Source organism: Furipterus horrens, unplaced genomic scaffold (assembly GCF_987537825.1).
Source record: "Furipterus horrens unplaced genomic scaffold, mFurHor1.1.pri manual_scaffold_1, whole genome shotgun sequence".
Lineage (NCBI taxonomy): Eukaryota > Metazoa > Chordata > Mammalia > Chiroptera > Furipteridae > Furipterus > Furipterus horrens.
The window spans coordinates 21225012-21249167 of NW_028327171.1; positions in this window are offsets into that span (position 1 = coordinate 21225012).

A 24156-nucleotide genomic window follows, 5' to 3' on the forward strand; every position below is an offset into this window, starting at 1 on the left:
TTTCGCTGCCTGAAATGATTCTAGCTCCCACTTCTCTTACCTGGTTAAATTTTACTAATTTCTCAAAATTATGCTCAAGCACCACCTTTTTAAGAGAAGCTTTACTTAATACTAAATTGTATAGATTGGCAGTTTTACCTCAGCGTACCTGAGTATACCTGTATCATGGCAAACATCTTGATCCTTGATTTGTTTATTTGACTTCCCTAGAGGACTGTGATCTCCATAAATAGCAGAGACTAAGATATATTTGAATGTTCAGCCCATCCCTAAAAATATAAAGGAAGACAGCATTGACTAAGCTAACTAAATGTTTGCTTGAATGAATGGTTTTTCTGAACAAATTTATGAATGAATGTGTAAATAAAAAAATGAAACCAGCAAGGGCAGGTTTAATTAGAAGAAAATCATTGTCTAAGTAAAAATTTATACAATGAATCCCAAATGTCAGAAGGAATCATTTTGATTTATTTGTACCATTGTTCTCCCAAGTAAGTGTAGATAAAAATAACAATTAAAACTAACACGTATTGAGCAATTGTTTCTCAGACCCTGTGTAAACACATCAAAAACACTACACAGCTAATCTTTCCATTGTTATCTAACAAAAGCGGGGTTTGGCTGCCCTTTGCCACCAAAGGGCAAACTCTAGAGGCTGAGACTGGTGAGAAGAGAAAGGGGTTCTTATTTGGATTTCAAAGCTCATCTCCTTCTCAGCAAAACAGATCCACCACCCACCCCCACCCGCCCCCTGTCCTCAGCAAGACCAAAACGAAAGGCAGAGACCAGAATTCCTGCACCCTTTTAAAGTACCATCTTTTGGAGCCTGAGGAGCCTAGTAAGATGTCATGCAGGTAGCTTAGCTTTTTCTCAGCTGCTGTCTGGCTTCAGGCTCCATCTTGGAGGCTGTGTGTGGTGCCAGCACCATCATTGGCCATCTGGCTTCTAGGCCCACAAAGGTCCCTTGCTCCCGGTTGGAGAGCTTGAATGCACTGGTGAATGCTCCACCAGGTTGGAGAGAGAGAGAGAGAGACAGACAAGACAGACAGACAGTCCTTCCTGGAGGCCATGGTCAAGTGGCTCATGGAGAGAACAGACTGAACCCTCTGAGTGCAGGTCCTGAGCAGTGCATAACGAGCAAGAGATAGCATTTCTTGGTTCCCTCAGGTTTATATTAATTTTGGGTGTGGAAGGCACCAGGTGATTTCTCAGAATGACCAGTTAACTTCCTAAACTTTCCCATACCAAGGGCGGCCGCAGTGGGAGGGGCGGGGCATCTGCAGCCGGGATCAAGACCTCCGCACAGGGGATGGAGTGTTTGCAAGGCAGGAGCTTGGTTATACCCAGCGTCACAGTCTATGGAAGTGCTGCAAAACTAAAAGTCTTTGCTGTGGCCCCAGGCGGTTAATGAAGGTATTGTCTGGCTGCACATCTCCCCTTCAGTGCTAGAACCTGGCTTGGTTCCATTCCTGTGGCTTAGCTCCATCTCCTCTGGCGGTCCCTCCGATTCTCGACCTTCAGTCCACTCCCAGAAGTCTGGAGAGATTGTCTATCGGTATTACCATTGCATACAACATTATGCTATTGTATTATATTACACCTATTAGTATATTAAGTATAGTTTATTTTTATTACAACTATTATTATTACTATTATTGTTAGTTCCATCTACAGAGTAAATATTGCTCATACTGAATATTTTATTTCTTTTCATAAGCCCAAGAGTCTCAGAAAGTCCCATGCTTATCAAGTGGGTGCAAAATAATAAACTCAAATGATGGGTTTGATTAGAACTTCCCTCCTCTTGCCCTGCTCAATACAAAGGGTTAATAATTGCCAGGGGCAAGCTCCATGCCTTGCACTGGTTTATAATTCAACATAGCCATTGTACTAGTTTTGACTATAGCCTAGAATTTCTTAAAACCAGTTTCAGGGTTATATTTCCAAAGACATTGAAAATTTGGGTTCACTAAAAAGTGGTGAAACTCGGTTATACAATAAATACATATTGAACCCTTTTTCTATACACCACAGGTGTTAACTTCTGAGGATACAGATTTAACTAAGCCAGGATTTCAATCATTGACATGCGATAGCTTCTCTTGAATAATAATTGCCTTTGCAGCTTTGGGATCAATAATCAAAATATACCCTCTAAGTCTTCTCTACTGTGTTCAGAATTAAAACTAGATTAACTTGGTCTTTGTTCATTTTTGTATTTGTTTAGTCTTTCTGCTTAGAAACTCCAATGCTTTATAGATAACAACATTTATCTTGACATGACTGCTCCATTTGTGTCAAAACTGAATTAAGTAATACTTTGATTTTATGTGTGTATTATTTATAGCCTCATTAAAAGTATTTTTTTCTTTACTCTTCTGGTTTTCTGTCTGTAAAGAGGAAGTTTTTTTGAAGGAAAGGAACCATGTCTTATCTATTTTTGTATCACCAGGGCCTGATGTGGCTCAGTCACCTCAAAAGCATGCTATGAATGTTTCTGCAATACATGAGACAAAAGTTTTCTATAAGACATTTAATATAGTAGTGCTTTTAGGTATGAAAAACAGGACATAACTTTGCAGAGTGATTATATATGAATTTTATGAATAAATGCATTTTAGTTTAAGATTTATGAACAAACTGTACCTGCTTACCTCCCCACCCGAATATGTTTTCTTCCAGACATAATTTGAAGTCAGTGATAAATTCCAATTCATAATAATAATCTCGAGTGTAACATCCTGTCTGCCTCATTCACTAGCTTTCCAGCAATAATCTGAAGTAGTCAGCATGTAGTAATCAGGAAACCTTTACTGGCGTGCTTCCAAGGCAGAGGCATCTTTTATGAGCCTTAACACTGTTAGGTCACATTGACTTAGGCTGGGAATGAAAATTTTACAATACTTTAAGGCAGGTCTACAATTTAAAAAAAGACTCTATTTACAAGTCTGTTTTCACATCAGTGCCTTCAATTTAAAGAACATTTCACAAGTTCCAAATTAGCCAGCCAAATCCTTTTGTAAACTTCATTTAAAAGTAGTTGAATCACCTATCCGCTTTGCTTAACTGGCTACAGCATCCTCCTGATACACCAAGGTAGCAAGTTCCATCTCCAATCAGGGCACACACAAGAGCTGACCAATGAATACATAAGTAAATGAAAGAGCAAAATCAATCTCTCTCTCTCAAATCAATAAATTTTAAAAAATATAAAAGGTAGCTGAGTCATAACGCTAATAGTTCTATTCAAAGTCTTGGATTCTGGGTCGTTGACATCTGGCACAAAACTCTGAGGAGGAGTGATGAGGTTGGCAGAAGGAAATGTACACCCTGAGTGCCTCAATAGACCAGTGTAGCAAAGGCTGCAAATCCAGTGCAGCACGTGCAGCACATACGGGGCACAGACATGACATTGCTTCTAAGTCCCATATACTTTTGCTCACCTTATGGCAGGATGAAGCAAGAGTGTTGCTTTGCTTTTTTTTTTCTTAAGATTTTACTTATTTTATTTTTAGAGAGAGGGGAAGGGAGGGAGAAAGAGAGGGAGAGAAACAAGGATGGGAGAGAAACATTAACTGGTTTCCCTTGTATGTTCCCCAACCAGAAGGGTCAAACCTGCAACCCAGGCATGTGCCCTGACTGGGAATCAAACTGGCAAACTTTTGCTATGTGGATGATGCCCAACCAACTGAGCCACACTGCTTAGGGCAAGAGAGTTTCTTTAACCATTTCTAGACTTATAGCTTTCTTTGGACATTCCTGCCAGCTTTTCCTGAAAAGAGCCAGTCAATATTTTATGCTTTTCAGGTCATTTAGTCTTTATCATGAGTATTCAGATCTGCTGTTATAGAATGAAAGCAGGCATTGATGTTATATAAACATGGCTGTGTTACCATAAAACTTTAAAAATAGTGAAATTATAAATTTTATGTAATTTTCATATGTAATAAGTATTCTTTTGATTTTTTTGAACCATTTAAAAATGTTGAGATATTTGTAGCTGTGTTGTACAATAACAGACAAAAGGCTGGATTCAGCCCATAGGCCATAGATTGCTAACCCTGCTTTAAAACAACCCAGGTTTAACTTCATATTTGCTAAATTTTTCTCTGCCTCCCATCCCATCTTCCTCATGTGCCTGGTACTCACATTTGCCTCTAAGTCCCCTTTACAGCCTCCCTCGCAGGACAACCTTCCGCCCAAGTGTCCCATGCTCTGATGTGTCTAATTCTTTCCTTTCTGCCTTCCCCAGTTCCTGGGTGTAATTTTCCAGCTAGTTCTTAAGTAAAGTTAAGTGTGATTCCCTAAGAAGTTCTGTTGCCAGAACTATTTTTTGAAAATACAAACCTGGACCTGTCGCTCCAGTTCCAACGTTCTCATGTCTTTCCTTTGACTGAAAGTCCAAACCAACGGAAAGTACACCACCAGGAGTGAACCCTACTGTACAACATGGACTTCGGGAGATGATGTGTCAGTGTGAGTTTATCTGTTGTCACAAACGAACCCCTCTGGGGCGGGGTTTTGATAATGGGGGGAGAAGTGGAGTGGGAAATCCTGTGCCTTCCGTTCATTAGGTTCATAGTTTTGCTATGAACCTAAAAGTGCTCTAAAAATAAAATATATTTTAAAAAAGAAAAAAGGAAGAAACCATTTAGTCATTTAAACTTTGCTCACTTGGCCCTTTGCAACCTGGCTACCATCGACCCATTTTGTTCCCCATTGGTTCTGTGATTCCCTCCCTGCACCACACGCCCTAGGAGCAGGCCAAGTATTTGCTCATTGCCAAGCAGGGCCCTTTCCAGCCCTTTTTCTCTTGTGCAGACCAGTCTCTCTGCATGAAATGCTTTGAGGCTTCTTCTCTGACTGTGGAAATTCAGCGCACTCTCTAAGGTCCAGCTCCAAAATCACATTCAAAGTGTTTGTTAATGTCTTGAGAGATCACTTAAAAAATTACAACATTGTTTTTTATTAAAACGTATAACACATTGTGGACTCATTTTCATTGCCGGGGTTATGAATTAATTTTAGTTGGATATAAAAGAGGTGTGCATAAATAAGCTAGAAATTGTAATGCCCTGAAGAAGCCCCAACTCCCTCAAAAAGCAAACAAACTCCTTCAAAAAAACCAAAACCAACCAGATGTGATCCTTGCTTTTATGAAACACTCCCATTCACTCCTCTGCATTATTTACACTCTGGTCGAGTTGAAGATCATTTCTGTATTATTCAGCCCTCAATACTTTGCATCATGTTTGGTTCTCAATAAATGTTGGCTGAATATCAATAGAGGAAAGAGATCAAGGGTTTTAAGATGCTGGGGTGAAAAACAGACATTAAATATAGATGAGCTAAAATTAAAGGACTCAATTGACTGCCAATATACAAAGTTCTTATTCGGAGGGTAAAAGATGGATTCATTAGTACAGGGAAGAAGCATTAAGTTTAGGAAAAGAACAGTTGAATTAATATTTCTTGGGTCCCGTCAGATATCAGCATGGATTTATTAGTCAGGTTAATTTGATGTTCCAAGCTGAGGGAGCTTGATGTGATGAAGAAAGAGAGGGCAGGACATTAGCTTAGGGGGATAAACAGCAGGCAAGAGCAAAATTTGAAGAAGAAAAATTGCTTACAGTAATTTCCCACCGGGTAAATTTGCCTAACTGAGGATAAAAACATGCTAAACTCCAAGATCTCTGGGTCTTCGAAACACGGAAATAAAACCTTCCTTTTTGTTTGTGTTTCATGGAAATGAATGCCAGTAAGATAATAATAGTTTTTGAAAACACTTCTTGTGACATGAGATGCCCTTTCACAACTTGGGGAGAAAGCCCTGAAACAAATTTTGATTAGTTTAACTTTTAGCACGCCACTTTAACTTTAGGTTCTCCCTGGGTCCCCTTTGAGTTGACGTCCCAAAAGCGAAATCTATTTTGTGCCATGTTGGATTACAAACTGTGCTAACACATACTATTTTGAAAGAATCCAGAGCCTGAATGAAATTAGAACTGTAATGGGATCTAGGGCATTATCAGGAACATTTGAATAGCTTTTCTTAAGCAGCCATGCCACATAGTTTAAATAAATTCCTGCAGGATCTTTCTGGTTAAGTGCACTGCAATTCAGGCAAGTATTCTATGCTGATATATATTTGAATAAATAGAAGCAGCAAGGGCAGATTCCAGCACTGACCAGCATGGCCCACTTTTGAATTCTTGGCAACTGAAGATTGTGTGATAAGTATCTTTAGGCCCAAGTTACAAATTCAAAGGTTTTTTTCAATGAGGGTAGAAAACAGGCTCATGGGTTTATCTTCTATCAGATGGCATGACTGCTATCTTCAGGGCTAGTGGAGTCAGTGGAGATTAAGAGAAAGGCAGGTATTTAGATAAAGAAGAGTTTATCAGAGCAGGAGTCATAAACATTGGACATTCAATCTAGCGTTTAAAAATCCAAAAAGAACCAGTTTACTCTGCCTTTCCCAGGATTACTAAGTGGTCTGTTGAGAGCGCTCTTGTAACACTTTGTAGGTCAAGATCACAAGGAAAACTTTGAAACTAATTCATGAAGACAATAAAATTTCATTTGCTCAACATCTCCTTTGTTTTCTTTTTAAATAAATTTATTCCTGGTTTTTATTTATTTTCATGGTGATTGTTTCTCTTGTAATGGAACTCTACATAGGTTTTTGAAAAGTAACACCCATTTTTAGTCCAATTTTTCAAAAAGGTGAATATATAAGGAATATTATATGAAAACTGTAGATTCTCTATACCTGGAAACATAGACAATTTAATATTTTGCCTGGCTCTTTCTTTTCCTTAACAATGCACCTATATAATTTTGACATGATAATTAATATAATCATGTCAGCTTTATTTGATTTTTATCACATTACTTCATATATCTAAATAGTGTTCATATTTTAATTTTTTAAGTTGCCTTGTAATCCAGAGAGATAATGTAATATAGTTTGTTAAAAATGTTTCTGATTGCAGGTTCAGTTTTTACAAAAATTAACAAGTGGGTAGAACTAACAATAAGCATAATTCTGTGTATGTTATATTATTAAGGGCTCTGTATAATCTGACACTATCATAAGAAATGTTATTTTTTTCTTTGTAAGAAAGTAATTCAGAAGCACAAGATACTGTACAATTATGCTATTGCTGTTTTGAATAATATTGATTTCTGTGGTTACTAACCCAGACTGTAAGTTTTAAGAATATACAAAGAAAATATAGATAACTCAGCACAGATCTTTAATTTGCTAACAATTATAAGTATGCCACTAGAGGGAAATTATAAGGGGCCTTCACCTCATCTTTTTCAAAAAGTTGTGTTTGGCAGGCTGCTCTGACCCTTACATCCGTTGCTAACTTTTTTCTCTTAATGACCAACTACTTACCTGCAATATGTTTGCTTGCTCTGGGATCTTCTGCTACTGTGAGGTCATACATATTTATTAGGTTGAAAAGCTTGTCTCATATTCAAACTAATTATTTATAGTTGTTGTATGGAAGGAAAGAATATAGAGACATTTCATGGCACCTAATAGAGTGAGTTTTCTAGTCTTCATTTTTAAATCTCTTCTGACTATCCGGGGGCACTGTTTCCTCCAGGGACTTGGGTGTGCGACTTCCTCATTTCTGTGTATATAGAATAGCAAATGGCGAAATAGCAAGTTTTCCAGGCAAAGTGCTGCTCTAGGCCTTTTACTTATATTAATTATTTATTCTTTGCAACAACATGGAGGCAAGTCTTCTATGAATAGTGCGGACAATAAGGTATAGAGAGGTTAAGTATGCTCACTCTTGCTCTGGAACTCATGTTCCCTCCCTCAGGCTTTCCCCACATGTCCAGAGCCTTACAGGCCAGGGCAGGAAATGTTAATATACGACATATCATGCTGTCTTTTGGTATTGAGTAAGAAGGAGAGTATGAATAAAAGATTAACATCATCTTGAAATGAAAACGTGGACAGCGAAGTGGGGAGGTGGTCAGTGCTTGCGTGTTTCTCCTGCATTACAGCTTATACTGGCACTGCATGAAATCTCATGACATCATCTTCAAAAATTTCTCTGAAAATATCTCTTCACGGGAATATTCTGATTACCTTATATTTGGAAACTTGCATACTTATGATACTACATACTTTCACAATTCCTTAAGGCATGTTCAAAATTCTTTTAAGAAGGGGGATCGCTGGTTTTAAGGTGACTTCAAAAGCAGCTACCTGACAAATCTTTAGATACGATAGACTCTGGGTGAGTTATCTTCAGCAGGGGAAGGCAAATGAGTAGAGAGAAGACTCTGGAGCTAGAGACCCCAATGGGGCTACCGAAGTCTGGAAAGAACTTCTGTCTCACCGGTAGATTTCAGGAACATGGAAGCATGCAATGTTATGACACGGGAAGAGTATGGAGTTCAGAGCTGGAGTCCTGTATCTGAGTGCTGGTGCTACAAATGCTAACTACTGTGAGTCATTGAACCTCTCAAATTTCTGGACTTCTTTAAGGTTCTTAAGATTAAGTAGGATAACAGATGTAAATATGCTCTCTGAACTATTACTTGTTAAATGCATTTGAGTTCATTTAAAAAAAAGAAGATGGACAGTGGGCACTCACTTAGACAAACAAGGTGAGTCTGAATCTCTGATGTTCTAGTGAGTGGTCAAGTGTTATGATAAGTAATCCAGACCTGAAGAAGAGTTGGTCTCTTAGAGCTCAAGGACATCTGCGAGCACTTTTCAGAACTCTAGCCATTAGACTGGGGTTAAGGCTGAAAGCCCAAGTTTCAAATGTATTACGATAATAGGCAAGTCTTTGGTTATTTAAATAGGGAGAAACTAGGCCAGTTCCCAGATACGGGGCCATAATATTATCTGGGAAAACAGCAGGGAGTCCTTGAATCTGTGTGCCAATATTTGGGCTACCGTGCCTTCAATCCCTTGGACTATTAGGTAGAGTTGAGTCTGCAGATAGGGCTCTGACCATGGGATCCAAGGACTGCCAAGTGTGGGAAGCTGATCATACTCTCCCATACTAATGGACCGCACATGATTCTTGGATTACAGAAATGGAGACAGCTTCCAGGGCCTGGAAAATGAGGACTCAAAGGTGAATTTGTGGTTTCCACCCAGAGTGGCTGGAACCACAGCTATCTCATTTACAAAAGTTGCAAGGTAGGGGCCAAAGGTGAGAAAGAAGGGAGATGGGAGAAGAGTAATATTCTGGAAAGCAGGATCCTGGTTGGATAGTCATGAGGTCATGTTGATATTGTAGACCTAGAACTTAGAAGGATAATTAGGACCACAGGTGTGATTTTGAGAAACTGTTCATAGATAGTTGCTTCCAAGCCTTTGGAAAGTGTTTAGTTTCTTGGGGCTGCCGTAACAAAGTACCACAAACTGGGTGACTTAAACAACAAAATTTATTGTCTTATAGTTGTGGAGGCTAGTGAAACCAAGTTATCAGCATGATTGGTTCCTTCTGAGAGGCTTTAAGGGAGAATCTATTACATTTCTCTGTCTCATCTCCTGGTAGCCTCAGGTGTTCTTTGTAGATTGCATTCATGTCTGTGTCTGTGGCCAACTCTCTCCCTTTTATAAGGACACAGTCGTACTGGAGTAAGATCTGCTCAAATGACCTTGTCTTAACTTGATCATTTGCAAAGATCCTATTTTCAGACAAGATCACATTAACAGGCGTGGAGAAGAAAGGTATAACAACCGAGAAGAAAGATGGTTCCTGAAGAGCATAGAATAAGCAAAGAAGGAGGCTGAAGTAGGACCTTTGAAGTTGTGAACACGAAAAAGGGCACAGAAAACGGGAGAAGGTAATGTAACAATCTCAAGCAGGTAAGAGAAGAACCTGGGGAAGGAGAGTTTCATAGAGCAAAGGTCATGATTTGAAATGATAGAGAAAAAGTTGGGCAGTAGAATGAGGAGTGAGAAAAGATAAGTGGATTTGGTGATGAGGAGGCTACTAATGTCCACTGTAAGAGGAGTCTATGACTTGGTATTCTGCAGCCAACCCCATGGGCTTTGTCTTAGTCTGTTCAGCCTGCTATAACAAGGTATCATAGACTATGTGGCTTATAAACAACAGCAACTTATTTCTCAAGTCCTGGAGGCTGAACGTTTGAGATCAGCCTGACTGATGGGGTAAGATTCCTCTTCCCAGTTGTAGACTGCTGAATTCTCATTTCATCCTCACCTGGGGGAGAGAAGAGAGGAGATGCAAACTTCCTCATCACTTTTATAAGGGCATCAATCCCACTCATAAGGGCTCTGACCTCATTATCTCATCTAACCCTAATCACCTCCCAAAGCTCCACCTTTCAATACCAGCACATTGAGAAGCAGAGTTGCAACATGCAAATTTAGGGGTCATATAACTGTTACTATTATCTCATGTAAGGTAGATTACAGAGGGTTTAAGAAATAAATGGGAGGCAAGTAAATGAAAGTACTGAGTGATATCTACCACTCAGCGAAGTGTTTTGGAAAGGAATATATGACAATAGTATGAAAAGACAGAGTGGGATGAGGAACTTGTTCTTCCGAGTTCAGAAAGAATAGGGTTTGGAGAAACAAGATGGCGGAGGAGTAAGTGGAAGCTACACTAACTTCCTCCCAGAACTAGTCTGCATTTACAACGTAATTTTGGAGAAATCATCTGGAATAACCAACCGAACACCAGCTGGAGAGAAGTCTTATAACCACGGAGAGACAGAAAAGGCCGCTACATCACAACGTGACCGGTAGGGAGTGTGGAGATGTGGAAGGGCTGGCTGGGCTCACACGGGTGGCAGCTGAAGGGACTGAGAAACAGCTCAGCAGCTGGGGATTCCCCCTGAGAAGGGCAGGGTTTAAACCCCCAGCCGGGATCCCCAGCCTACAGCAACAGAGTGGAAAGTAAAATAGTACCCAGCTGTGAAAAGCGAAAAGCCACAGGGTTTCTTGCTAGCCGGAGAGAAACAGCTGGAGAAAAAGAGCTCTTAAGCGGATCACATACAAAAATATTTTGGCCCCCACTTACCCTGGGCACAAGCAGAGGGAAGACAGAGAGGACTGGAAATGCTTGGGAAGAGTTTGGTGTGGTGGCTTTGAGGGGAGAGCTGGGGAAGCGGCCGGCCGGGTCCCAGTGCTGACTCATCCCCACACTGCAGGCAGACCATTCCCGGCCAAGTGGTGTCAGCCTGAGGGGAAGCAAAGGCCCTGCCTACAGGAATTAAGCTGCCTTAAGCCTGGCAGCTAATCACAGATTGAATAGATTAACAACTAAAGAAGTCAGACAAAGGCAGTAGATCCCTGGAAGTCTCCAACAGGCTGCCTAGGCCCAGACTGGTACAGGATCTGATGCCACCAGGGGCAGATCCAGAAAGTGCAGATCATTCTAAGAAGCACCAACAAACAATAGGAGTCACAAAAATGGGGAGACAGAGAAACAACCCCCCATTGAAAGGAAAGGTAGAGTCCCCAGAAAGAGTGCTAAATGAAATAGAAGGGAGCCAACTATCAGATATGGAATTGAAAGCATGGATTATGGAGAAGCTCAATGAGCTCAGTGGAAACTACAAAGAACTCCAGAAAAACTACAGTGAACTCCAGAAGAACTATAAGGAACTTACTGAGAATTATACCAGCATCAAAAAGGACATGGAAGCTATCAATAAGAGCCAGCAGGAATTGAAGAATACGATCTCTGAATTGAAGAACACAGTAGAAGGAATTAAAAACAGGCTAGAGGAAGCAGAAAATCGGATCAGCGAGCTGGAGGACAATGTAGACAAAAACTCACAGACAGTGCAACAAAATGAAAAAAGGCTGAACAAGACTGAAGAGGCTCTAAGACAGCTGCAGGACAACATGAAAAGTAATAATATCCGTATCATAGGAATTCCAGAAGGAGAAGAAGAAGAGCAAGGAATAGAAAACCTCTTTGAAAAACTAATGACAGAAAACTTCCCTAGCATGAAGAGAGAAAGAATCATGCAAGTCCAGGAAGCACAGAGGGTCCCAATGAAGATGAACCCCAACAGGCCCACTTCAAGACACATCATAATTAAAATGGCAACATTCAAAGACAAAGAGAGAATCCTAAAAACAGCAAGAGAGAAACAACTAATAACATACAAGGGAGCTCCAATAAGGCTATCATCAGATTTCTCAGCAGAAACACTACAAGCCAGAAGGGAATGGCAAAATATATTCCAAGTAATGAAAAACAAAGGCCTACAACCAAGAATACTCTACCCAGCAAGGCTCTCATTCAAAATGGAAGGTGAAATAAGGAGTTTCCAAGACAAAAGAAGGTTAAAAGAATACATCTCCACCAAACCAGTATTGCAAGAGATGCTAAAGGGTCTGCTTTAAGAAGATGAAGAAACAGAGAGAGACAGAGAGGAACACGAGTACAAAGGGGGAAAATGACAATGAATAAGTACTGAAAGAAAGAAGGAACTTCTACCATTTGCAACAACATGATTGGAACTAGAGAATTATGCTTAGCGAAATAAGCCAGGCAAGAAAAGAAAATTACCTTATGCTATCACCTGTGAAAGGAAACTAATGAACAACACAAACAAATGAGCAAAATTGAACCAGAGGTATGTAAACGAGGAATAAACTAACAGTAACAAAGGGGAGGATGGGAGGGAGAGAAGTGCTAAGAAGGGGAAGAGTCTAGTCAAAGAACATGTATAAATGACCCATGGACATGGACAACTGGGTGGGGACTGAATGTGCGAGAAGGGAGGGACAGGGTGCAGAGAAGCAAGAGGGGGAAAAAAGTGAGACAACTGTAATGGAAAAACAAACAAACAGAAAAATTTTTAGTGGGGGGGGGGAAATAAAAATATAAAGAATAGAAATGCAAGTTCAGTGAATATTAGAAGGACAAGGATTTTCCTTCACACTGTATATATTTTCTTCCTATCTGATCCCTCCAGAATTTGGCATTCTAAAGAAGTAAGTAATGACCTAAGTTTCTTTGCATAAAACTAATAAGATCAGTTGTTAATAACGATTTTTTGACCAAGACTTTGACTGGAATGTCATGCCTAAAGGAGACATGATTGGGCTTTGGTTGTTACCAAAAAGCCCTGAGCAACTGGGACTGACTTTCAAAGGTAATAAAAGTCCACGAGATAAAAGGCCTGGTACCTTGGATGGATGAGCGGTCCATAGCAATCTTTCCAGGGAAGGAACGAAGGTTGTTTTCCTGAAAGATGGCTAGAAGGAACCTTAAGGCACAATGGAAAACCAGGAGGACCTGGAAAAGACAGGTGTTTACAGGCAAGGCTGAATGCCAGGTATGTGGCTCAACTTCTGTGCCCTGAAGGGCAGACTGAAGGTCATCCTAAATGTTCCTTGCGTAAGTTCCAGCAAAGCAGAACTAAAGATCATAAGTGATCATTTGCTGCTCTTGTTGTGTTTATGCAAATGAACAGGATAAATTAAAAATGAACTTAATGCAGTCCCTTTAATGACAAGGAGGGTAATCTTAGGGAGAAAAATCAAGATTCAAGGAAGATCACAATGCCCAGTGGTAGACTATAAAGTAGTGCAGCTAACCATCTTTAAAGTTTCTTTTCATTTAAAATTTGTTTTCATTTGAAAGTTAAACTATGTCTGTGGCATTATCAAAGATGTTTAATTTACAGGCGAGAAGAATGTCAAATGCCTTGCAACTGGATGTCTTTCTGATAAGACAGTCCTACAGATTTAGAGACTTGTATGTGGGTTATGTTACATAAATTAACATGTGTTTTCTGTTTTCAAAGGGCATAAGCCTACGATCTCATTACCTGAGTGACTGTCTGTACGTATAGGCCTCACTTAATCCTGTCTGCATTGCTGCCTCCTGAGACTCAATGATTTGGCTGAACTAAGTGGCTGGGTTGGTGAAGAACGGGGTGGTCTGTGGGCTTCACTTTAAAACTGGTTTCTCTTTTCTATCCTAATGGCTTGGACAGAAAGAGCCCAGAGGCCTGAGAGGGGGGAAACCTAAAATATTTCCCTCAGTCCAAACTAAGTATAATGGGCAAAAGGGTTTGGGACAGGTGAGATGTACCTGGCATACCTTCCTCCAAAGAAGCCCTTCTTTTCCCTAATGTGGGACATTGAAAAATTAATACCTGTCTTTTGTCATCTAGTGGTTACGGATTGAATGATGTCCTTTAACCCTGTTGTCCCCAGAATACAACAAGGATGCCAGCCTGTTAAACCAAGCATGCCGTTGTCCAGAGACAGCCAACCAACCTGGAGTCTGCACGATCCTTCCCCTTGTGGGAAGGCCACCCTCCCCTCCACACCCCCACTCTTATTAGGGATTTCTTGACCCAAGGGTAGGTAGGACGACGACCATGTCCAGCTTGAAGCAGCTAGAGGAGCTCGAGACCTTCGTCCATTGTCCTTTATAAGATTGTGAAGGGTCTTAAGTCTGAGAGGGAGGGATTGTTATTTTTTATTGTTAAAATATTTAACTAATTAATTAATTATTTAAAAAGAGAAGAAGAATATATGAAAGGGTGAGCCATGGGCATGGACTTGGGGAGGGGATTGTCGGGGAGGGGGGTGCTGGGTGGAGGGGAGCAGGGGGGAAAAATTGGAACTATTGTAACAATATAATCAATAAAATATACTTAAAAAAAATAAAAAAAGAATAGGGTTTGCTTACAGATGGCTGAGAGGGGCCAGTTCAGAAGGAAAAATGAAGGCCATGAAAGACAGGGATGTACAGATGGAATAATATTTCAAAGACTGCAAAGAGAACAAGAGGGGAGGGCATTGGTAAAAAAGAGAAGGAGTTTGGTTATAGAGATATATTAGGCTTTTATAGCCTATTACCTTTTAAAGAATCTGCAAGATTGTTTTTAAAACTTCTAATTCTTGTTCCTTTATTTAATGGGAGCAAGTATTAAAACACATTAAAAAAAAAAAAACCCTCAAAACATTATTTAACCCATTTATCTTGTCCTGAGAGAAGACACACACCTAGTTTCACACTGAGGCTAACTTGTGCCAAGGGACATTTTTCTTCTGTTCAGTGGCAAACTCACAATCTTAACTGCAATAAGTTTGGATCACGACTTGCCTAATTTAGGGAATAATTCTATTGATTTACTTAAGGTTCAGCAAGTAGCTTCTGTAATATTGGCTTTGGGAATAATTGGAGTAGATTTTACTGGTTAATTGTATCTAAATTAATAGAATTAAAAGTTCTAAAACTCCAGGATCAAATGTCTTATGTGTTACATGCAAATTCATGTTTAGATTTAAGAACATTCCTGGCAAAAAACAGAAACGTAATAAACAGTTATCCTCTGAACTACCCCCCAAAGTTAAGCCTTTGACAGGATTATTCTGAAACTAAATCTGAAGAATTAAATTAACCAAATGGCGAAAAGAAATGAAACTCTAGGGTTTTAATTATTTGAATACTATCGTCATTTTGCTCAAATAGCTTTTAATTGGAGAGTTAAGATATTTTCACCTTCTTAGTCAACTCAAGCAAAATAAGTACAGTTCTGCCTTTCAGTAATTTCACGGTCTTAAATTTACTGAACTGTGCTGTTCAGATTAAGTCCTCCAATTAGTTTTCAGAACCTTTCATAGTTATTGAAATACGGTAAAATAATGTTAAGTTCTCTGTTTTCAGATATAAGGGGTCATTATGTATCCACATGTTAATTCAGGCAAAACAAAGTTTATTGGTTGATTCACAATTTAGAAAAACACTTTACATTGATGTGTTCAAAAAAATAATTTCCACAAAATTTGTCATTTTATGCTTCTTTCATTTAATAGGATAGTAAGTTCTTTATTCTCACTTTATGTTCCTAGGATAAAGATCTTGGATGACCTTGCCAGACTTAAAGTCTTAGCTAGGTATGAAAAGAAATTCAGATTTTCAGATGAGATTAGTAATTAGATTTATATTTTCTTTATGTAATATTGTTGTAATTTGAATAATGGATCCTGAAGATATTAGATACTAATCTCTGGAACATTTCTCTTATTTAATGGGTCTTTGTAACTGTGATTATGTTAACGTTTTTGAGATATGGAGATTATCCTGGATTACCTGTTTATGCCTAAATGCCATTATATCTATCTTTATAGAAGAGATCCAGATGACAAATAGAGGAGAAGGACGTATGAAGACAGAGGCAGACTGGGGTGAAGGGGCCACAAGCCAAAGCATGACTGCTGCCAGCGGAAACTGGTAGAGGCAAGAATCTTCCCCAGAGCCTCCAGAGGCATGCAGCCCACTGACACTCGGATTTTTGGCTCATGATGTTGACTTTGGACTTCTGCCCTCTAGAGCTATAAGAAAATTAATTTCTGTTTCTTTAAACCACTAAGTTGTGGCAATTTGTTACAGCTTCTACGGGAACCTAAAACAAATTTATGGCGACAAATTTTCACACAATCACTTTAATGTGGAGGGCAATTCTGATGCTTTCACAAGGAACCTAGAAAGGAAAAGTGAATAAGTTGAACTCAAAGAATTCCATAGTTAAGGTGGTATAAAGAACAAGTAAAAGAATGTTGCTTACCTGATGAATGAATAGAAATGGTTTCAATTGCAAATAATATTTCATTGGCCTGTTTATAAGGCTAAAAAGAAAATTCATTAATGTCAGAGAAATAAACACCAGCTGAATATTTTAATCTTACTTCTCATTGATTACTATAAAAATTATTTTTGAAAATGTAAAAATAAGATAATCACATTAAATAACCTTTGCAAAATAAAAGAAAAAAACTCCTTTGTAAAATCCTCAGTACAACTACTAGCATCACTTTGTTATCATCACTTACTTTCACTTTCTTTTAAAATGGCGGTAGTCGTTCTGCGCCTACACTTTGCATTGCTTTTTTACTTAACACATATACAACTTTTGGTATTGTTACTTAGTCTTCATAACTGTTAAGTTAAAAGATGGGTTAAATTGCTATCGAGTAGGTACACTATAACTCAAGAATCATTTTGTCAGAAATATTCAAACTACCTTTTTTTAAAAAGGAATTGTAGATGTCATGTTAGAAATTCCTTTATTTAACATTAAGGAGATTGAGGCCTATGGACTAGATTTTCTTAATCCCAATATTATTGATGTTTTGAGCTGAATAATTGTTTGTTATTGGGGGCCGTCTTGTGCATTGGGGAATGGTTAGCAGTATTTCTTGGTTTCTACCCACCTGATGCCAGCAGCTTCCCTCGCGTGACCAAAAATGTTTCAGGTATTGCCAAATGTCACCTGGAAGGCCAAATAGCCTCTTTCAATAATCACTGCCATAAAACCCAATATTAAAACCCAAGTTTGGCATTTTTTTATTTCACTTTCAATGGTCTTACTTCACTGTTTCTATGGAAACTTTTGAACTCATGGTGGTAAGATAGCTGTTTCATCTCCTGGTGTCACCTTTGGGAAACTGTCAAATAATGAGGCAAGGACCTTCCTATTAAAGAGGTTGTCTTTTTATTGAGAAGGGATGCCCTTCCCAGTGACTCTTCCTACATATTATTGGTTAAATTTTGTCACTTGGTCAGCTCTAGTCAAGGGAAGGAAAAAAAAAAAAGCTAGGATTTCAAATTCTTAGCTTTAACAGTCTCTTAAAGAATTAGGGAGAAGGATATTAGGGAGGGTTTTAAGCCCATTCAAAATATTTGCTAGATTCTCATCCCTGTTCAGCCACTTTCCTGTGGCAGATAGGACTTTGGAATTTGGAAGCTGCTAAAAATATTTAGTCATATATATATATATGTGTGTGTGTGTGTGTGTGTGTGTGTGTGTGTGTGTGTGTGTGAAGTCTTGGAGTGCTGTGATTTATCATCTAGAAAGTGCTTCATGAAATCTTTTCTGGCTGACTGATCTTGTGACTTCTCTATTCTATTTTCTCTGAATTATGAAAGTGTATGCATGTACAAGTAGTGTCATTGGATAGACCCAATTAATTTCAGCTAGATAGGTCACTACTTCAAATCAGCAGTGCTTTTATCAGTTGCAATGAATATGCCTATCAATTCATATCATCTGCAGGCCAATGTTTAGAAGACATACTGGTTTCATTTCCCATCCAGCAATATTCAGTAGTGACCCAAAGGGTTAGGTGCTAGCACTTTGAAGAAGACACGGACACATCAAACATACAAAGGGACACAATACAAGCAGCAGCACAATTCAGTGACTAGAAGTAGAACAGTTTGTTATCTACTAAGGAACTGAGAAATGTTGTATAATTATGCAGCTTTCCATTTCCACTCAAAGAAACATGCTCCTACCCTAGTGTTTGTGTTGAATTCTGTCTCCTAAAAGATACATTGAAGTTCTAGCCCTGGGGACTGGTGACCTTATTTTAAAATACGGTAGTGTCTTGGCGAATGTGATCAAGTGAAGATGAGGTCATTAGGGTGCACCCTAATCCATTACAGCTGGTGTCCTTATAAGAGGAGACACAGAGACATCAAAGGAAAACATCAGGTGACTACTCAGACAGGGATTGGACTGCAAACAATAAGCTAAGAAACATCAAAGATTATTAGCAACACCAGAAGCTAAGAGAACACTGTGTAACAGATTCTCCTGTAGAGGCTTCAGAGAGAGCCAACACCTTGATTTCACACTTCTAGCCTCCAGAACTTTATCTGTTGTTCAGAGCGACCCAGTTTGTGGTACTTTATTATGCAGCCCCAAGAATTGAATGCATTAAGTATGGAAAAATAGTAACTACTTGCTGATGGAGAAATCAGAAGACCCTCCTATTAGTCTCTTCAAGAAATAATTTTAGACAAGTCCTCTATTTTTCAAAAATTCTTTTCTTCTTATTTGAGTGGTCAATTTCCCAATGTTAATTTCCTTTCTTTGCATTTATCAAATGACAAGATTCTTTCCAAATTGAACCGTTTTTAGGAGGGAGGGTAGATGTGGTTCTGTGCTAAAAATCAAAGTAAAGGTGGCACTGGGAGATGGAGAACCTTTCCCTCCCTGCATGATTGTGGAGCACTGGGATGCCTGTGAGAGAAAAGGACTACCTAAAAGCTCAACAGAATGGACTTCTTAGTGGATTGCATCATCTGTGTTAGTTGGGGCCCTCAGAGAAGAAGACACCAAGCTAAGATTAGATGTGCAAGAAATGTATCAGGGAAAATGCTTGAGAATGATGAAGTGAAGGATCTGGAGAAGATAACATAAAGCTTTCAGATCACAATGTTGATTTGACTCTCATGAAGAAGACAGATAAGGAAGGAAATTTGGAAAGGAAGAGTCTCAGGCTTTGGCACAGTCCCAAGAAATGTTCAGCCAAGTCAATGGAAAATCTTGCACAAAACTTGCCCATCAGAAGAGTCCCACATCCCAGGAACAGGCTTGCACTAGGACTCTAACCATGTTCAGTCATTGGCTAGGAGCACTCACAGGAAGTGTAGCCCAAGATTTTGATGGTGGATCCAGAAAGATAGCACCTGGACCATCAGTCACCTGTACTCCTAACAACATCAGATCTGAGCAGTGTATTTTCATGGCCACAACTGTTCAAAACCAGAATGAATTTTGGGTGTTGCCAAGAGTTTACAATGGGGGCTAGAATTTTTGAGTAATAAGGCAACCTCAGCCTAATTCATTCGCTGGCTTCTGAAATAAGTTCTCTTTGGCAATGGGTAATCAGAGACAGTTTTCTTGTTTGCTTGCCTGTTGGTTCCAGGTTCCTGACCATGGCCCCCAGCTGTGTTTCTGGATAGCAGCTCTTGCCCTATGCATCTCCCATCGAGAAGGACCCTTTGTGGTGTCATTTCTTTGGTGAGCCCCACACCGGACTGCAGAATGCCTAACGGTAGCAGTCCCTGACTGCAGTAGCTCCAGCTGTTGTCTCCAGCCACACGAGTGGTTTGATCCTGGTAGTGATTTCCGATGTCCACCACCATTCCCTTTGCTCTCATGGTTCCACTTCCCAGGACAGTTCTTTCTCTGGCCATTCAAACACTGCTCAAAATTCAAAGCTTAGCTTAATTCCACTGATCACTTCTTTTCCAGAATTCAAAACACATTGTGTAAGCTATTCATCATTCAATCAAGTATTTCCTTGTTTATTAACTTTTCATGTGGGGCCCATCTTATTTCTCTAATAATAAAGATGATAGAATCTGAAATGCATGAGCCATGACAAATAAATTTCTATAGGAGCATAAATTTTCAAAAACCACTGACACTGTTGATATTATTCAATAATATCCAATAAATACCTGTAATAACAATGGGTCTAGTCACCCAATAACAACTCCTGACTCCCTAGTTGCTAAACACATTGTTCATGTTTCCAGAAACTCATGATGCACTGTGAGTTGATATTACAGTATTCTGGAGGCTAAGAAGTATTCTAAACTATTTTGTAGTTAAAAAAATTTTGTGAATACTAGATTAAAAATTATAACTTTTTGTCCACAATGTATTTCAGAGACTATATTTAATATGTTCTTTGGCACTGTGACTTTTAAAAAGTTAACAAAGAATAGAATATTTATCAAATTTCTTTGACTACGGAGCTTTTTTCTTTCTTGAAGTCTCTTGAGGGACTAGAAATATATTTTTTTGGAAGTGCTGGATTAAATATCTAATGTTCCAAGAGCAGATATTTATTTTGATGGAAAATTTTAGGAGACCAAAAAGCCTTCATGTTCTAAAGAGTGATGCTTTCACAGTGGAATTTCAGACATTGAGAAAGTCAGGAAAGTTATGAAGGGGAGGAGAAACTATTTTGGCACCATCTGATGTATCCTGCCTGATAACACCCACCCTTCCAGTGACCTCGTGGAAGTTCACAGAAAGAACTCCCGTTTTGCAGCATGCTGCTGTGAGGTGGATTGAAACTGAATTGTCCTATTACTCACAGCATTCATGTTGTCACTTGTCACTCCCTCTCTCTGGCATTAGAGCTGAGCTCCTTTCCTGTGACACTTCTTATTGAGCCCAGAAGAGCAGTCTGAGAATTTGCATGACTCCTCCATTCTCAGAAATGATACTCTTAGTTTTAAGTCAAAAGTCAAGACACCCCAAGGTTATCAAATCAACAAATACCCATTGAGCAACCAAAATGTGCAAAGTCCTATGCTTTGTGTTTGTCTAAGGCTGTGGTTTTCCCTGTTCCTCCAGGGCAATCTAGATTAATAGAACAGACCTAAACTTGGTCTTCCAATTATTTAATGTTTAACCAAATGTCATGGTCTTATTTTGAATGCAAACAAAAAGCAAAGTAAGATCTTTGTTAAGTCTCCACTGAAACTTTTCTTTTAAAGCTGTACATATAACTGTGTCATGATCTGTACCGGTAGCTTTCTATTTTGGAAGATTGTTGTTCTTAGTTCATTATTAAAAACTCACTTCAGAGATATGGAATGCTCTTGAGAAACATATACACTGAACTATTAGATAGACTGTGATCATCAGTTTCTTATAGATTACCCACAGTCATTAAATGTTAGCAAATGTGGCTCATATGTTTGTTTTAATTAATCAATATTAAATAAATTTCATAGATGCTTTTCTGGTAAGAATATGTTATTTCCCATCTCAATTTCTCTCTTGAAGGCAACATTACTATTACTATTAATGTAATTCCCTTTTCCCAGCTCAATTTTGCTATATAGACATTATTTCACCAATATTGTTTATGGTAAATTTTTTCCAGTAGAGGGTAGATGTAATCATTAATATTTAATGATAAAGAGAAGGGAAATAATTAAGATTTCTTTCTATACATTCATAATAGCTAAACTTATTAACTGGCTTTGGCAAAGGGAAGGTTATCTTCTCTGCTTTTTATTCCTTTGGGGCAGTATATTGGTTACTGGGCTGAGGCTGGGCTTATCACCATGTAATGTCTTACTTTTTAATTTATTTTGAGTATCCTGGCCCAGGTGTCTCTTCAGGAGGGAGAACCTGTGAAGTGGAGGCTGATGTGTGGGCAGCTGCAGGGAGGCCAGTGGACAATGGGGAGGACAACATGGTGTCTGCTCCTCACCCAGCCCTGGGGACTAAGTGAAAAAAACAAAACAAAAAAGCCAAAAAAACTGTTTTAACCCAAGAACGGGTGAGGAAGAGGAGGCAGGCCCATTGCCTGAGAGCCCTGGATGGAAAAAGAACCAGTATATATACTGACTATAGGTCCGGTTTGCTTTGGATAAGCCCACTTTAGTCTCCTATGTTGGGGTAACAATTAATTAGAGGTCCCTTTTACTTTCAGAGTTGTTCAAGTTAAGAAAATAAATTCTATATTCACCCGCCACATAGAGTGAGGCAGAAGACAGATTCCCTCTCTGATGAGCAAGGAAGACACTGTGAACCTTTGAGGTCAGAGACGAAGGTGAAGCAGAGATATTATGACATCTCACAGAGGGCCTAGGCATCCTCCAAGGGGCTGCATGTGTGGTGGGCCTCACTAAGGGTTGATTTGCTTGGGACACATGGGGAGTTGCCCTGAGGACTAGGAGGGAATTTTTGTTATGTGACCTCACTTGATTTCCAGGCTGGTAAGGCAGTTGGAACCTAATACATGGACTGGCAGTAAGTATATGTGGAAAATGAGAGCACTTATTAATTCTAAGAATTTGTCTAATGGATTTAGCAACTTTTGGAAATGGGTGAGGTTCAATCACAGCAAATCTTTAATATCCCAAGGTAAATGGATCTAAATAATACCAAACCCCTTATCAAACAGTAGAGTTGAGCAATCTATCATTCTGAATCTTGGTCTTTTGAAATCCTTTGGCTCCTGTGTTAGGCAGTCACTCAAAAATTCTCATAGTGATGACAAAGACAAAGGAGATGACTAAGTTTGCTTTCAGGTGTGGAGCCAGTTTGAAAATAACTATAACTCATTTTTGACTGATTAGCTCATGCTCTCACTTTAATATGATCATGTCTGTCTGATTTATTTTTATTTCATTATATAACCCAAAAGTTTCCCAACATAGAAATAAAAATAGAGAGAACTGCCATAGTAGTTATGCATTATTTGTTCTAGGAATGGTTTCCTGTTTTGTTAGTTCTCATAGAACTGCTGTAAATTGACTTGTGCTTCATTATAAAAAGGGTTAAAGACAAAATTATTATCCTTATTTTTGGTTTTGGTGATTTAACCTTTGGATTAAAAAGGGCCTTTAAATTAGTGTCCTGAACAAACTAATTTATAGAAAAACTGAGCTGATCTCAAAAAATTGATGTACTTCTCCAAGATAAATAACCAATTCTCTCCCCCCTTTCTTATTGGCATGTTTTCTTATAATACATTAATGAAAAGCATATTTCTGCTTTTCTACATTTTTTGTTCCGTATCGCCGCGAATTCAGCAACGGGAACATGGCGGCTGTGGCAGGGCTGGATACGGAGTAAGTTTACGAAAGAGATTGGGCTGTCCTAGTGTATGCGGCCTCAGGCCCTCGACTCTTTCTTGCACCCGTTCGGAGTCATAGGCACAGCCCCTTAGGGCTGCCTTTACTGCGTTGCTCCCAGAGACGATTTTGAGGGTTGAGAGCGTTGTTGGCAGCAGTCGAGTCAGGTAGAGGGTGAGGGGGTGAACAGCTGGGCGGTGAGACTGGGCACAGACACCTCACAGGGCTCCGCATGGTGCGGACCCTAAACTCTGCCCAGGCGGCTTCCTGGGTCTGGAACAGGGATACTGGCGAGAGAGAAGTTGATGGCTGGGGGGCGGACGAGGCGGAGGATTTAATCTATAATAATATCACCCAGTTTTTTCTCAGCTGGGCGTCCAGTAGCGGTCGCCTTCTCCCAAAGTAGAGGGGTGGTTGAGAAGCCAGGCTCTTCTGACTTCCTATATCTTTCTAGTAGGAGGCGGAATGCAAGAATGGTTGTTGCTGCCCTGTTGTTGAGGGATGTAATATTCGAGGCTCCATTTTCCTTTTATGAAATAGTCCCAGAGAGTTATATGAATTTATAGAACCCAACCACTGGCATTCCTCGACCCTGGCTGCTCAGTATGGTTCTTGAAGTTTTTGACACTTTCCCTAAATGGGACAGAAATACAGTAGTTTCTCAGTTGAAGGATGTTACATGTAATAGGTGATTCCTGGATTCCCTAGTGAACCATTCCCTAGAAGGTGGGGCTTGGGAGAGAACTTAACTGATTGATTTAGA